Source organism: Poecilia formosa, unplaced genomic scaffold (genome assembly GCF_000485575.1).
Source record: "Poecilia formosa unplaced genomic scaffold, Poecilia_formosa-5.1.2 Scaffold257, whole genome shotgun sequence".
In the NCBI taxonomy this organism is placed as follows: domain Eukaryota; kingdom Metazoa; phylum Chordata; class Actinopteri; order Cyprinodontiformes; family Poeciliidae; genus Poecilia; species Poecilia formosa.
This window is the reverse complement of record NW_006800196.1, coordinates 351500-368443: the sequence shown is the minus strand read 5'-3', so window position 1 is coordinate 368443 and position 16944 is coordinate 351500. Positions and strand designations below refer to the sequence as shown.

Here is a 16944-nt window from a genome sequence, read left to right as displayed (position 1 = left end):
TTTTTTCTGCCTTCTGGTAATGCATTTTATTTTGTTTGCAAAAGAATGCATTAAAGCCACTTTAAGAAAGATGTTAAATTTAAACTCAGGAGTTGTCAACACAATTTGGCTTTATTTAATTGTATCTCATTACAGCACATGTGTACAGTACATTACCCACCAGATAGATTGCTTGTTGTGATCCTCAGGGGAATTGTGCTATTAAGTGTGAAGCTCAAGGCTTGCACAGGCATGAACTCAAAGCATGGAGATTTTACACCCAAAGTAGTGAAGGACAGTTTTTTGTTGTTGATTTTTAGTTGTTTTTTTTTCATACAATTAACTCGTATATCAAAATAAATTCATCACAACCTGAATTTTATTTGGCTTTTGAAGGGGATAAGCAATTTTAAATTTCCATTTTTAAAGCAAAAAGAGTATTTTGATTCATGTGGAGTAAGACGGGAAGATGCGACTATATATGGATGTTGATGTAACATCTCTAGCATCTATCCTGCTAGAAGCATGTCAGTCTCTAAGGCTGAGGACATAAAATAGATTGCTTTCTCACCAAAATTATTATAACTGGCTTATGGTAAATAGATCTACGGCTGCCTTTTGGTGACAGATTAAGGATATATGGAGAACTTTTTCTGCACAGATTGTCCAAGCAGGACATGTGGCTGTGCTCCCTGGAAGTAAACGCAGATAAGGTGGAAATATTTCTCCTCACCCATCAAAAACAGTCGGGTTTATAATGCTGGTCAGAAGAGGAGCAAAAATGACCTTTAGCCAGAATGTTTCCAGATTTTTTGTGTTTAGAGTAATGGTTCATCACTTATTATTGTGGTGGATTGTAAGCAGACTATCCTCACCACAGTCTACTTTTAAATCCCTCCATAGTGTTCTAGTTTACTAAATCTCCTACATGATATTTTCAGTGAGCTTTCTTTCTCCTTACAGGATTAATATCCAACTCTTCACTTAATGGATTCCCTTTCCAACTGGATACTTTGTTATAGCTACTTTTGTTTTGGATTATCAAAAATCATTATTCCTAATATAATCATTGCTCTTTGGAAACCTTGGCTTCATTTTTAGGTGGTTTCATTGTTTTTTCTACATATAATTTAAGTTTTGACATGGGAATGTGATTTAAGCTTAAGTACAGCTTAAAAAGAAGAATTGTAAAAATGAGGCATGACCTTTAAAGTTCATTTGAAGCATATTTTCCCACATACATTGTTTGTTATACTACTGCCCATCAAAGCACTGCATTAGCATTTAGATCAGAAGTCAGTGTATAATATTATGTTTCCATTCTATCAGGACGACATTTAGTTCTTAGCTGGTTATTGTTTATTTCAACATGAAGAAGTGTTAAAAGATGGTCTAAGCAGCCTGATTACACAACTTTCAGTGTAAAAGCTCTTTAGTGTTGTTGTTTTTTTCCTCCACCTTTTACATTTTGACTCAAATGCAGTTAAATAATCTCTTTCTCTCCGTGTGTGTGTGTTTTTTTTTTCTTTTGACAGTTAAAGAAAACAGCCCAATTATTTTTAGGAGCTCATAGCATGTCATGTTTTGATTTTACATCCTCATTAGGGCTTCCTAACACCGGAGGACATGTGAAAGTGTGAGAAGGACTACCAGAGACAACAACGGCAGCATGAATGTCGCCAGAGGATCCCTTCTCTCACCCAACCACCCTGTTAGAACCTCACAACCTGTTTCAAATGAAATTAGCATAATTAAGAATTAACATGCATTAATTGTTGTGTTCAATGCAAACTGAGGACAAATGTGTCATTTCCTGCGGAAGAACCGCTAAATGCTTTGTCACCTCCCCAGAGGCGTCATAGGTGAAAATATAATAAATGACTAAATAAAATGGAGAACAAGCAACTGTTTTGTCTAGATGCAATGAGGATTGGAGTTATTTACAGTGTAGGTAGTTCAATGCAGGTAATTAATGGACTGGGTGCTACACTTGCTGTCATGCTTGCTTAGAGGCATGCATTTCTTTGCGGTGTCAATTAGAACTGTGAAAAAAACTGATGCTTCCATGCATGTTATTCCAAGACATTATATTAACTAACCACCATTTCTTTCAAGTGAGGCATACTGATGAAATAAAAATACTGTGTTAAGGCCTTGATTATAATGCTAAAAATAATTTCTCAGATTTTTTTTGTCTTTAAACTGACCTGCAGACCTTGAGTTTGGCATGTCTTTTAGTCTGAATACCCTTTTTTTTTCTTTTTCTTTTTTTTGCTGCAAATGGTTTTGTACACTCAGTTATTTTTTTCACATTTAAATTACTGTTTATCTTTTGCTCATAGGTACCAACGACTATCAAGTCTCTTTGGATGATTCATAACTGGGCAGTTAAAATCTTGGGTATGATGTCCTCTAGATCACATCAATGTCATGTTGTTAAGAAACCAAATTTGCAGAACTTTGCTAATTTTATAACATGTTGTGAATGTAAATTTTTTTTAAAAAATGCATTCTTTTTGAAGCTTTTAGGATGTACTACACCCATTCGACTCCTCTTAAAAATACAGGTTCCCTAACTCATTTAGAAAATTTAAAGAGGCCTTGAAACTCTGAGCAACAGTCTGATCTTTTTTGTCCTAAACTCTGCCAAGGGGCTTCTGACCTCCCCTTCAACACACGTAATAGAGCTGTAGCCCATCTGGCAGAGTTTCAACTTTCCATTCATGAGAGCTATGTGAAAACTTTTTTTTTTTTTGTCTTCATTTCTGTTATGTTATATTTTAAACATTTGTGGCTCACCAAGAAAATCTTTTCAGGTTTTTACTGATTTCTCAGGAGACTAAGCCAAGAGAGAATATTTTAACGCAACAAATAAACACCCCTCAGCTCTGCAGCTCTATTTTTTTTTTAAAGAAAATATATCAAACAGTGTATTGATCAAGGAAGTCTGTGATGTTGCAAAGTTGAGTTTATAACAAAGGAAGTGGGCACATATGAAGTGCTAACCAGGGCTCAACCTTGCAATAAAGTCTGGCATTTGGAGAGTGCAGCTCAGAAAGAAGGTTATGCAGTACTGCAGCGCTTTGGGTGATGGAGGAACTATGTTTTTATTTTTTTTTTATTTTTTTTTTTTTCTGTCATTCTGTGAGCTATCAGATGGGAGGATGGTGGAAAGATGATCAAACAGATGTTGGTCTCAGAAGACAGCAGGCATAGTCCCAGTTGGGGATTAGGATAGAAATTCTATGTATCAATCCACTTTTAATTTTATGCGTTTGTTCAGAGCTTTAGAGAAAAGATTACAAATTTATGCAACAATATGTGAAAACAATGTAAAACCAGGCATAACATGGGTTGGCTTCGGGTGGTCTCTTTCATCCTCTTAGCTCGGGTCCTCTACCAGAGGCTTGGGAGCTTGAGGGTTCTGCGCAGTATCTTGGCTGTGCCTAGAACTGCACATTTCTGGACTGAGATGTCTGATGTTGTTCCTGGGATATATATATATATATATATATATATATATATATATATATATATATATATATATAGAAACTGCAGATTTCATCAAAATTCTCATGTGCATTAATTTAAATGCTATGGGTACCAATAAGGCTTACCCAAACATGTTCTAATTAGTTTTAATTCTTGTCTTTTTGCCCCAACACATATTTTGCAGTACATTTTTATTTTATTTTATTTATTTTTTTGTCAGGGTATGTCCTCCGCGTCCTTTTCTGTTCCACAGCATCTTTTAGCATAACAATGCACAGCTTTGCTTTTATCCCTTTTCTATGAAACTAATTTTGGTCCTTGAAACAAATTTTAGTCCTTTTAGTCTTTTAGTTCCTGCAGGTGAAAATGTGTTTCCACTATACACACCGGAATAGAAAGCATCCACTTTCATTCTGCAATATGTTGCATTACTTTTAAAACCTTTGTATATGAATTAGCTTAATACCCACTAGAGTTCATCTGAAACTTCTTTATACCAAATGCTCCCACATCAAAATATCTAGAGACTTCTTGTAGATCCAAAGGATTTTTTTCCCCACTACTTTACATTGCATAATCTATCTTGCCATTAGGTGGCATAAAACAGCTGGAACACCATTCTATGAGATACTGTAGCATGCATACTTTGCACACTTTGTTCTCCTGCTAAACCTGGCTGCTGGGGACTTTTGTAATTGTCAACAAAGGGCATAGCCCAATTAATATGCAGATATCACAGTAATAAAATCACTCATATTATGCTAGCTAAATGCTTTATCTGCACAGATGAAGATCCATTCGCACCAACATGTCAAATTCTTAAAGTGTCAGACCTTCTTTGTGGACAATTCAGGTTGTAATTACATGACCACAATACACTCAAACAGTGAATAGAGCACTAAACTTTTCAGTCCAAGAAAGTCAGGCAATCTCAAAGAAAATAGATAAAAATAAAATAAAATCACGATATCACATCAAAAAAGAAGTTTTAGTCACAGAGCAGCAGATTCAATTTTAGACCATTAATCCTAAAACAATCAGGGATACATAAAAAAATGCATTCCATAGTTGCGGCCGGACTTGATGTTTAAAAAGCTGCGTCTGATATCTTCACATTTAAAAATCTGTAAAACACACTTTCAGATGTGTCAATATTTGTGGCTGGATAACAAACAGTGTGACAGAGATTCTTGATCACATACCTTTTAAACAATCAAACATATTTTAGTTATGAACTGACTGCTGAATGGTCCGGAATCGAAAGCGCTGCCAAGATTTTTAATCGTGCATCGTACTCTCACAATGAAAGGGGCGGAACACTAGCATGCTAACCAGTTAACAAATGATAATGTAACCATGTTATGATAACCATGATAAGTTACTAATGTTAGCATTTATCTAGGCGCAAATATCTCTTCCATACACTCCATTAATACAATGAACATAAATACTTTTAATATCATTATTCCTAAATTGCTCAGTTTTTTTAACGTCTCAGTTTTTGTAAGGTTTCCCAGCCTTTCCTCCAACACATACAGTATGTGAATAAATTCTTTATCACTAATTTGCACAGCTTTTAAATTATTGTTTATATTTTTGAGCTTATATTATTGTTTTCATCATCCACCTAAAAACTGTTTTTGTTTTAAATACTCTTTTTTTTTTTTCTAAATGATCTTGTCTCCTTATTACAAAGAAGCAGAGCCGTACATTTATAAAGAGGTGGGGAATTTTCCACATTAATCTAGATTTAATATTCAATTCAAAATACATTTTTCCTATTAATTAAAAATAAACCATGTATTGTATGGTACATTATCCCTCTAACGGCCCCATGTGGAGATTATGAAGTGGAAAACTAATGGTCTGGGCTTTAGCATTTGGATTTTGCCTGAGTCATTTACATATCTTTAAGGGGATGTCGACGTATGTGCAAATAAGCAGAACTTTACGTGTCCCATGCTTTCTCTGCCACCACCTCTGTCCACCCCTCCCCTTTTTTTTTAACAGAGGAATCAAAGCAGAAGTGTTGCTTCTCTCCCCTCAGCTAGAGAAGGTAATGAGATTCTGTGCTCCCTCTATTACAAGGAGGATGAGAAATCTGATTATTAAGGAGAGGCATGTGGCAGTAAGAAAAATCTGTTTGTTTTTTTCTTATTGTATCACCCCAAGAAACAAAGGTGACCCCTGTGTTCTGTTCATTAAATCTTGCCTCCTCTAATTTATCAAGGTAAACTATCAGAGTTTCTGCTGAGCTAATCAGAATGTGGAAACTTGTTAGGTGTGCCTCAAAAGGACACATCACAGAATTCGGATATCACTTCACATACTGAGTAGGGCCTAATTCATGCTTCTCCAACAGCACAGCAAATGTATTAAGGGCATTAGCATGTTGATTTTATTTTTTTTTCCATACAGGGAACTTCAGGACGATGAGGATGAATTATGACCTCCAAAGCAGTACAAGTGTAATTATGTCAAGGACACAGAGTTGCTGCAGGTGCATGCTTTGATGCAAATATCACAGAAAAATATAGTTTTTGCTTATGATTACTTCTAGTAAAACTTATTTGGCGAAGCGTTTTGAATTTAGCCATACGTGCTGAGTACCACATTTTCCTGGTGGTCGACTTATAAAGGCACATCAAGGTTTTCCTCCCTAACATGTATGTAATCAATAAAGAAATGCACAAAAGCACAGAATTGTTTTCCAAAAGCTACAGTTATATCTAGACAGCAAACTGTTTGGAAAATCGTGTTTCACTGTACAGTTTGCAAGTTGCGCTGAAAAAGAAATTTCTGTGCTAGACTCCTGGTCCATGCACCACGATATCACAACTCATCCAGATTCCTCAACAAACTGCTGAACATATTTGTATGTCAGTGGGAGGTTTCTGCATCCTCACCATCTGGCTTTGTCTGGTTGTGGAGGAACAAAGTAAACATTTTTATCTAGTTGTCAGCACAATGAGATTTCTTTGCAGGTGCTGTATCTGCTAAGCGTGGCATCCTGTATACAATAAAGAAAAATAGTTTCTATTCAAATGCACCTATATGTCAACATGGCTGAATGAGTGCAGTCGGAAGAAAACTAAACACTCAAAGTCAAAGATCTGTGTCCTTGTCCTCCTTCCTCTCTTTCTCTTAACTGTTAAGAATTCAATTTTCAACAAACCAGCCTGTATGTGCAATTTGGAGGCTCTTCTTCACTCTTGAGGCTGGCCAATGCTCTGTTGACCAATTATTAACTAAATCCACCTGTTCAGTATAAAACACAGTGCATTTGGAGATTATAAAATGCAAGCTGAAACACTTATGAGAAGATACCAAGCCACAACTTTTGCTTGGCTGTTAGTCTTAACAACTGATTTATTTGTTTAAGCCTTTGGTTTTTGTGGTAATAGTAGCTAACTGTTTTAAAATTAGTGGACAAATGATGGTTATGGGCCACACGTTAACTTCATAATTGGCTTCTGCTAGTTCCTAATTTGTCACAAGCACAATTTAAAAGCTGTGGTTTAATCTTAATATGAACTGTTTGGAGAATTCGGCAGTAGCCAGTGAGAAATTGGCATTTATTATCGAACCTATAATCACATCAGCGCCCCATCACTGCAACCCGTTGCCTTCCGACTACAGCTGAGGTGAACACAGCAGGCTCACAAAGCTTCACTCCTCAGCTCAAGTGACCCGTCTTAGCAAGCGTGGCTGCTGCAACCCTGCAACCCAATAGCACCATGAATTCCCTTTGTAATTAATATGCGCAGTGAAATGCTCCCTGCACAGCCACTAAAGCGATTGGAATCATGCACGGGGAAAGATGTAATTGTGAATTCTGCACGGTGAACAATTTAGTCAAGTGGCATCTGATGGAGAACTAGTTCTCTCTCTTTTTTTCTTCTTCTTTTAATGTCCTTTAAGATTTAGATTAAGACTTTCTCCTCAAATATGCAAATTAATCCTTAAAACTGGACATTTCCCAACATGGGGAGCACAGTGGGGTGATGCTGGAGCCCACTGAGTTCATTTTAATCCCTATGGGCAATTATACTTTCAAATGATATCCTGAAGTTAAATCATGTTCACACTTAATTGATTTAAACGCCACAGTTTAGGCATGAAAGTCTGCCAGTGCTCCACAAGACAAAACTGTTGTTTAATATGATACAGTAGCCTCTGTGATAAGGAGAGTTTTGCTTTGTCCAGTTTATTAATTATAAGTGCTTGTTACTTTGCTGTTTATGTTCACGTCTGTGCCTGCATGTGTGGGGTGAGGGATGCAGATAAGACCAATGATCAGACAGCAATGGAGTCTGATGACATTTCTTTGTCTTATTTGAGTGATCTAATTCATGAGTTATATTCAGAATATAATGTTATATATATATATGTAAATAAAGTTACAAATAACACTTAAGCTAATTATTTTATTTGCTATATTCCATCATCAGGGGAAAACAAACAAAAACTGCAAAAGGTCATCAGTGTCCTAAGAATCGAAGCTTATTTTCATCTTAATGTTTCAGTGTTACAAAGACAAAAGTAGAGTTAGTTTCTGCTTTCTTCTAATTTGTGCTGGTTCACATGAACATTCTTTTGCCAAATGATTCTCAATCTTATCTCAAACTTTTCTCCTTCTGTGAAGAGATGAAACATCCTTTTAATACTTAGCATATATTCTGAATGTTGCTTGACTCTGTTGGTCATTGCAGTGCAAAGCACACTGTTGTTGCCTAGTTGTCATTTCTCAGACCTGACTTAATTAATGATATGTGTGGACTATTGTTTCTCATTTTTATAATGAATGCATTATTGTACTGTCACTGGGTCCATTGTGACAAATAGGTGGGTGGATGGATATAAAAACATACATTGGTAGCAGCCAGGGGGTTAGATTTTGAATTAATTGAGGAAAATGAATTCAGCAGTAATAGGCCCTGACAGCAGACTGTGGCAATTCTGATGGCAATGACTGATGGTTGATGTGCACACAGGCTTACGGCAAACAATGCTTATTTTTCTCTCGTGAATTTCAAATCTTACTTGTACATTCATTAAAAATAATTGTGTCATGTTAGGATCAAATAAACATATTAAACAAAGAGCTTAAATCGATTCTTTGGTGGATTTTGTGCTTCCATGGAGTTGTAGTCACCACCTTCTTGTGTGATCTGTATGGGAGAGAGGGAGCCCTATCACAGTTCCCATCACGCGCTTGTAGTCGGAGCCTTTTGACAGTGGCGTAATGCTGATCAGATAGCTGTGTGGAGTCATTGCTTACATGTGTCACAACCGCCGTCCATGATCATGTCAGAGTCATGCTGGGCGACAGAGCCAGGTTCAGGGCTCAGCGGACCTGGCTGGTTTTTGTGGCTGACATTTCCCCAGCATGACCAGGGCTAGCAGAGCTCCAGTCACGGCCTCTGCTGATGCGCTTTTCGACTGGCCCCTCAGCCCAGCGCTGGCAGCTGGGATGTGGGGGTACAGGTGATGCCAGTCCCTGTTAGCCTTACAGTACCTCCCGGCGAGTCGTAAACAATCCCAGCGTGAGCCGGCTTTGATACCTCGGCTTATTAAAAGTCTAACGAGTAAACAAGTCTTTGGAGAGTGCGATTATCGGGTAGAGTTAATGGAATAAACTTGTAATCCCTTAGCTTTCTTAGATCACCAGCACACCTAACTAGCATAATCAACATCAATTATCTTATTTCCATTAAGGTTAAGTTTGAGTTTGTTTCCTCAGGAACATTTTACAGGAACATTAAACCCACGAGACAAGTGGGGTACTGCAGTTAAACTTAGCCACTGGCTCATTTCCATCTGCAAGTCCTTAAAGTAGGCAGAACAAAACATGTATAAAATACAGTCAGGGTCAATACATTACAATATTATTAAAAAGTTTATTTATTCTATTAACTCTGTGTAAAGCACATAGATTACCCATAAAAATATGTACAATTTTAAGAATATATTGATTTAAAATTCATGATAATGGATTAGCGCTAACAAAAACCAAAAATACGTTTCAGAAAATTGTAAAAATACATGAGACCAATTAAAAGAGGGTTAAGAAAGTTGCATCATGGCCTACATAATGATGGAGGAAACTGCTGACTTTACAATAGTTCAGAAGGCAGACACTGATACTCTCAATGAGGAGCATAATCCACAAAAGGTCATTGCTTAAAATCTGGCTGTTCAAAGTGCTGAAGGAAAGTTGAGTGGAGGATAAAACAACTGGGATAAGTGCAGCCAGTTGAAGATTGTGAAATAACCATCAACTAAGATTTTAATGCTTAACTAAATTTTACAGATTTTACAAAAAGAACAACATAGTAAGAAAATAAAGAAGCCGGAACTGGAACTGTACAAAAATATACACATTATGCTTTTACGATGAAGAACCTTCTTTGTATGTAAATTTGTTCTACATAATTACCACTTAACATTGCATAAAGCAAGCTTAAGTCCATCCATCCATCCATCCATTTTCTGAACACCCTTGTCCCTCAGTGGGGTCGGGAGGGGTGCTGGTGCCTATCTCCAGCTAACGGCAAGCTTAAGTCATTAAATAAAAAATCTACAGAATGCCAATTTCTTTATTTGATTGTCAGAATAATTGATAGAATAATTCATTTCCAAAATAACCGTTTGCTATTTTATAGGATGAGCAATAATTGTATTAATTATTGAAGTTTTGTACGTTTGTAAAGGTGGTCCTAATGGGAATAAAGTCTTTGAAAGTGCTGTTTTTGTGGTTTCTCAGATACAATGTACGTTTCATAAATGTCAAGATTTGTTCTAAAGCGTATTTGTTATGAATTACCTTTTTAGGTTTTTTGTTAGGCTGCAATTTTGTATTAGTGGTTATGTTCTCTTAGAAAAATGACAACTTGCACAAAATGTTGTGACCCCTGATCTCTTTTGAATGGCCATGCAAGTAAGCAATACAAAACTGAATAGCAACCAGGAGAGAGAGCCATGCAGTCATAGCATAGCATAGACAGTATCATTACATTCTGGGACACCAAAGATGCTCCTGTCATAAGATAATTTCTTTTCAAAAATAAATTCTAACACGTATGCCTCTTCTGTATTGTTAATTGGGCCATTTTTTTTGAACGTGCTTATTTATAGTATTGTTTGATAGTTAAACGGATACTTATAAAACAAGGCTGGTAAACCAGATTGATTTATTGGTTCTTTGTGCCGGACATGATTATCTCCAGACTCTGGGGATCTTCCTGCTTCCCAAACAAGACGGTTTCCTGCCACACACTCATGACAGCTAAATTGTTTCACTGAAGAGGTTGTCCCCTTGTCCCTCTTACCTAAGCCACTTGTTATCAGAGAGATGTGGTATAATTGCACCCAGAGGAACTAGTAAGCTTGTGTTATGGAATCTGGTTCTCTTCAAAAGTGTGGTCCTCTGTGGCTTCTAAAACTGGAGAAAGGAGCTCTTTATTCCCTCTTTGTTCGAGGTGATATTGAATCATACTTTCATAAAGTGGAGCACCATTTAGAATCGCTTATTTTCTCCTGAGGTTTAAGCCTCTCTCATGACAAATCTACTGCTCTTCTCCTGCGGCGTTGATTGTATTAACAGGAAACATGATAAATGTTGGTGGGAAATAAAGTCTACATTCTGTTCTAATTACATATAAAGACTAGTAGCAGCTTAACCCTTAATTGCTAAATTCCATGCTTCTTTATGAGAAAATATTATCGGTTGAAGAGATGCATTTGCAAAGAGAGCTGCACACACCCACCCACACACACACACACGCACACTGAAGGATTTTAAGCACATGTTGGAAGAAAGGAGCTATAAACGGCTTCTTCTTCTGTGTCTCCGGTGGTGATGTTCTGGAGGGAAGAGGTTACTCACTGACCATTAGTGTGCTCAAGTGCAGTACATTCTTTGGCCTGTCAACTCATCTGCTAATGTGTGAGGAAATAACTCTATTTTCTCCCCTAGTGAAAATTACCAGCTCCGACATGACTAAAGGTACTCGGTGTTCTGAGAGCTATAAAAAGCTAATCTTTTAAAAAATAATCTCGGCTTTTAAATAAAATTTAAGAGAAATGCAATTCAAATCGAGCCAAACTAAAGATGATTTAGCCCATAATACAACATTTAAGCTTTATTAACACTCGATGTCTTCAAATTAAAGTGAACAAGATGAATTAATGGATGAATATGGCAAAAAAGGAATAAAAAAAATTGATTCACTACTGCCCATTTGATTATTTCAGAATCATGTGCATGGAGATATTTCCATTTAAAGAGGGTTAAAAGTCCTACAAGAGGTCTTAGATTAGACTTTATAGGGAGAGAACTTGCAGTATAAAATTAACTTTATGAGAGCAAGAAGAACCTAGAGTGTAGATAGGTTTTCTAGGTAAAGTATCCCATCTCTCCAATGAGAAACAGATACACTCCTCATTATTGATTAACAGTTTAGTGCTATATATAAAGTAGAGATGTCAAGACACAATGAGTTTTTATATTCAAGAAAATTAAGAATTTTTATTTTGTGATTTCCCATGAAAGTTTTTTTTTTTTTTCCAGATTTTAAGAATATGTTGTTTTCAAAATTGTCAAGCTACCCTTTTCTTTGGTAACATGGCTGGGACGTTGCCAGCAGGCCCACCAGTGAATGGGAGTGTTCCACCACTATCATCCCAGCCTGGAGCGCCTTTTATCGGCCACTCCAGGCTGACAGTCCACTCATCTGTGCTGTTAAGGCATAGAACCACCAGTGGATGAGAGCGTCTTTGAAACATCCAAAATAGAACATTTACTTATTGGGCACCAAAAGTTAGATTTCGTAAGCCTTAGAAGGATAAACCACACTACAGTATTCACAGTACTTTTGGTGAAAAAGATTTTTTTTGTTTTTGTGCAAAAATTAAAGAAAAGGCAGTAATAAATAAAGTGCTATATTAAAAACTAAATGCTTGGTTTGAGGAATCTACATTCCACGGCTTAAACTTACTTCACCAGATAAAATCACATGCAGACATTTTGCAAGATGAACATGAATTTGATGAGAAATGTTTAAGCACTTTGCATGTAAAAATCTTGACCCTGTACAAACAACATTTATGCTAGAACTTTTTACTAACTTTGTACTATTTTGGCATAGACTAATAAGGTACCCAGGTAAAAAGAAGAATGTGCCAGTTCTCCTGGTTCTTCTCCAGAACAATAATGTTCTGAATGACGCAGAACTAATAAACAAGCCTCTCTGTGCTTGTGGTGAACTGAGGTGCGTTGAGGGGTTAACCCCTGCTGTTCCTGTCCAACATCCCGCCGCCAACCTGCCTCACCCCCACCCTCACCCTCTCTTCTCTCAGCGCCCCACTCCTCCATAGAGCCAATACAAACAGCATTATTTATGCTCAGCAAAACACCCCTTAATTACTCATGAACCGGCACTCGCTCCAGAGTCTGCCGCTCCCCTACCTCCCACCATCAGCCATTAAACACTCCCTAAAAGCTTGCTATTTGATATTAGCACACTTGAGCCTTTGAGAAGAAATTAAAAAATAAATAAACCCAGGAGTGATTTGCATATGCACAGCAGCTGATATTTATACTCGGCGTTGTGTCCCTCAAGGGCTTGTCTTATTACCTCCATCCTTGGGTCCTAGCACAGAGACCGGCGAGGCAGGCAGGTGATTAATTCTGTCCTCATGAGAAGCCAGCAGTATAGTTTTTTCCCTCTTTCTCTTTATTTTTGTGAGAATCATTTGTTCACTTTGCTTTATGTTCTTTTATTTATTTTTCTTTCCTTTTCTTTAGTATTTCAACTTGTAAAATAGTCACGTCTAATTAAGTTATAAATACAAACACCCCAGCATGTGGCGATGCTATGAATTGTATATATTATCCAATGGTGGATACAGTCATTACAAAGTCATATATAAAGTCATATGCAACGTCATTACTAAAATGTAAAATACTTTATTTATGAAAAAAATTACTGTTATACTTCTCCATCTGTTATTTGAGTGTTTTGTAAAAAATAAGGAAACCTGATTGTAAAGAGGTCTTGTCAAATGTTTGATTTTTTTTTTTTTTTTTTTTTTTTTTTTTTTTTTTTTATGTACCTGGATTTGAATCTGGTCTGAAATATGTTCATTTGTATCAGGTGAACAGGAAGATGAAAAATAAGCAGGTATTTAAATCAGTACCCACCTTTGGCCAAATTCTAATGAATTTATGAAGTGGTAGAGCTGGGCTAGCAATCTGAACAGGACGGGGTTCCTCTCTACATATGGAAAAAAAAATCACAGACAAAAGAGACCTGAGCATTGTGCGGCATGCTGGTATAATGCTAAACATTTAAAATCACAACCATTTAACCACTAACCACTTAAAAAAGCAGCAGAAAATCTCCTTCTGTAATTTTATTAGAGTAAAAGAAAATACACTAGAAAAATAATGAATTAGTCATGTCAAAAATGTTGGTCTCTATCATTTCTGGTTTTGGTTAATTTCGTATCCTGGTCATCATTTGATTGTTTTAAAACACTTGCTGATGATGTACATACAAAACAATTAAATTATTAAATTTGTTCATTCATTTTGGGTAATTTTACTTTTATTAGGACTTTACAACTTTTTGAAGAAATTACCCTTTGGGGTCTTAAACTGACGCTTTGTGAATACCTGCAGGGTCGCAACTACATATTATTCAGGTGGATGCAAACACATAAATCGGAAACATTAATATAATTATTGCTGTTAATAAACCTTGCTGAGATAGGGAGGTATATACATTGATATAAGCACTAAAATACTTACCGCCCGGTCAGCTTTCACCCTACAAACATTTTTCTCCCTTTAAAAAAAATAATTGCCTGTACATCTTGCTTGTAAAATGCTGGCCCACCCTCTATCTAGACTTTTTTTTAGTTTAACCAGCAAAAACACTGGGTTCAACTTTGTCCCTAATTACATCATCAGATTTAAACAGAAGAGCCATCAGCTGCTTGCACAGTGTGTACTATGTAAAATCCCTCTGTCTAATTACTGCCTTGGTCCCACATCCCTATGACATGGCAGTGATAGATCATTATTTTCCCCTGCAATTTGTTATATTCTTTGCAATATAATTGGATCAGATTAATTATTATGATTAATGGATTCTTAGATATCTGTGGGTATCCATTTATACCAGGGCTTTAACAGAGGCAGCACACATGGTTTTAAGTGCATGTAGTGATGCAATCTTTAAGGTTTGAGGTTCTTGAATCAGTCACTTAAGCCTCTTTGTGTGAAGCTATTTATCCTAAATGTGTTTAAATAAGACTTCAGGTTTTTTTTACTAACACTGAAGTTTTTGTAGCACAATATAAACATAGGAAAAAAATCACTGAGAACAAATACATGATATATTACTGTTAAATTTGGTGTTAAAATTAGAAGGAAACTGAAACATGTTTTCTTTTTTTCTAAATGTGGACAGCTTGTTTTAAGCCCCATTACTCAATAGTTTGTAGAATCACCTTTTGCTGGAGTCACTGGAGAAAAATCTCTACCAATTTTGCACATGTAGGCACTGGCAGTTTTAGCCTATTTAGCCTCAAGCTCAGTCAGATTGAACAGAGTAATGCATGAATAAGCTTTGATCAAAATAATTTTGTTGTAGTTCTAAATCCATGTTTAGAGTTGTCATTCTCTTGTGAAGTGCCCCAGTCTTTAGGCTTTTGTAGCCTATAACAAGTTTTTTATTTTTTTTTTAATTCCATTCATCTTCCCATCAACTCTTACCATCCTTTCTGTCTAAGCATCCCCACAGCATGATGCTGCAACCACCATATTTCATAATTGGAATGGTGAGTTCAGGGTCTTGTGCAGTATTAGTTTCTCCTACACATGTTTTGTGCAGGCTGAAAGGATTTAAAAAAGGATTCACCTGGCCAGAGCACCTTGGTTCACATACATTTGCTATTTTCTATACATTGTTTATGGTAAAATTGTAGAGCAGAGCTCTTGTGGCTCACGTTCAAAAGTTCATAAAGTCTTGAGTTGCAACACTAATAATTGTTTCCTCAACAGATCCTCCCACCTAAGCTCTTGATCTCTGCAGCTCCTCCAGAGTTTGCATGGCTCTTCTTATGCTTCTCTGATTACTGTCGTCTTACTTTGTTCATTTTAAATGCACAGCCTTTTGTTGGTAGATTTGCAGATTGCATGAAATGTGAAGAATTTCAAGGGGTGTGAATATTTTTTAAATATTCACACCTGTGAATATTGATGCCTGCCTGTCACACGTGACAGGCAGGCATCAAAAAAATAAACACAGCAGTACAAATTCCATACATACAAGCTAACAAGCCTGACTGTAAATTAAATTGCGTTTAACTCTGTGGGTTTACCTCAGTAAGTGGCCACATAGTGCGCATTAACAATTCTCCAGTGAATGTCGTCTCTTTTGCTCTACTTCTTTGTGTTATTTAAATAAAATATCACACAAAAAGATTTTTTTTTTCCATGTCTATATGCATTAAAATAATTTCACAACAATCAGCACAGCTGTATTTATTTATTTATTCGTATCCAAATGAAAAGCGGTTCTTTTGAATTAAATCTCAATTTCAGGTTCGTAACGTGATAACTTATTAATGAGAAGTAAAACTATTATACAGTGTCCTAAATCTGTTCCACGACTGCAGTTTAGCTCGTCCAAAAAATACTGTCCAGTTATGTTGGATGGACACTAGTCAATTCACTGTGCATGGGAATAGCTCATTAACAGGCCGAGGCGAGCCGCGTGCGTTTGTATATGGCTGCCATTGGTCGACGTGCAGAATGGATTTATGGTGTCACTCAGCCCTGGAGAACGACTAATGAGGGTATGCAGGCTAGCAGCGTCCGAGTGGGGTAATTCCACCCACCATCCATCCAGGAAAAGGGGGGGGATGCTGGATCGAGGAGGGATGTGGGTAGGTTGGGGTGGGTTGTGGAAGGAGGACACATCCCTCATTACGTGAGAGTGTCTCGGGAGCTTTCTTTAATAATTTAATAAATAACATCAGCCCAACAAGAAATTAATGAATAGTATCATTAATAATGAGCCCCAGCCTTGTAGTGATAGGACAGATATTAAATTGAACCACTGTGGGGAGATCTCCTGAGACTCAGGATTTTTCCAGCAGCAAACAAGGCCAGTGAATGAGGCAGCCGTCCCTCCGTGCCAACAGCTTTTACAACAGGTTGAAAGTAATAAAGGAGGATTTTCCCAGCGATAAAGTTAAGCCCTAGGAAATCTGCTCATGTAGATCGCTATGAAAGGCACAGCCAAATGTGATCCTTAATTAAACTTTAATCAAGATAATGCTGTTTGCAGGAGAAGTAGCTTAAAAAAAAGGTGTCCCCAGCCCCCTGTTTTCCATCCAGTCAACCTTCCAGCTTCATATTGTAGCGGTCATAACCCCACTTATCTGCTTCTTAAACTTCTG

General features: G+C 36.9%; 1 long non-coding RNA gene across 1 annotated transcript in view; it reads left to right on the top strand.

The window, feature by feature from the left end:
- The window catches only part of LOC107838445 (uncharacterized), a 45988-nt gene extending 44092 nt beyond the window's left edge, over window positions 1–1896 (top strand). Inside the window, exon 4 of the long non-coding RNA XR_001664506.1 lies at window positions 1585–1896. This is a non-coding gene — a long non-coding RNA (uncharacterized LOC107838445). The remainder of the gene's footprint in view (window positions 1–1584) is intronic.
- The last annotated feature ends 15048 nt before the right edge of the window (window positions 1897–16944 follow it).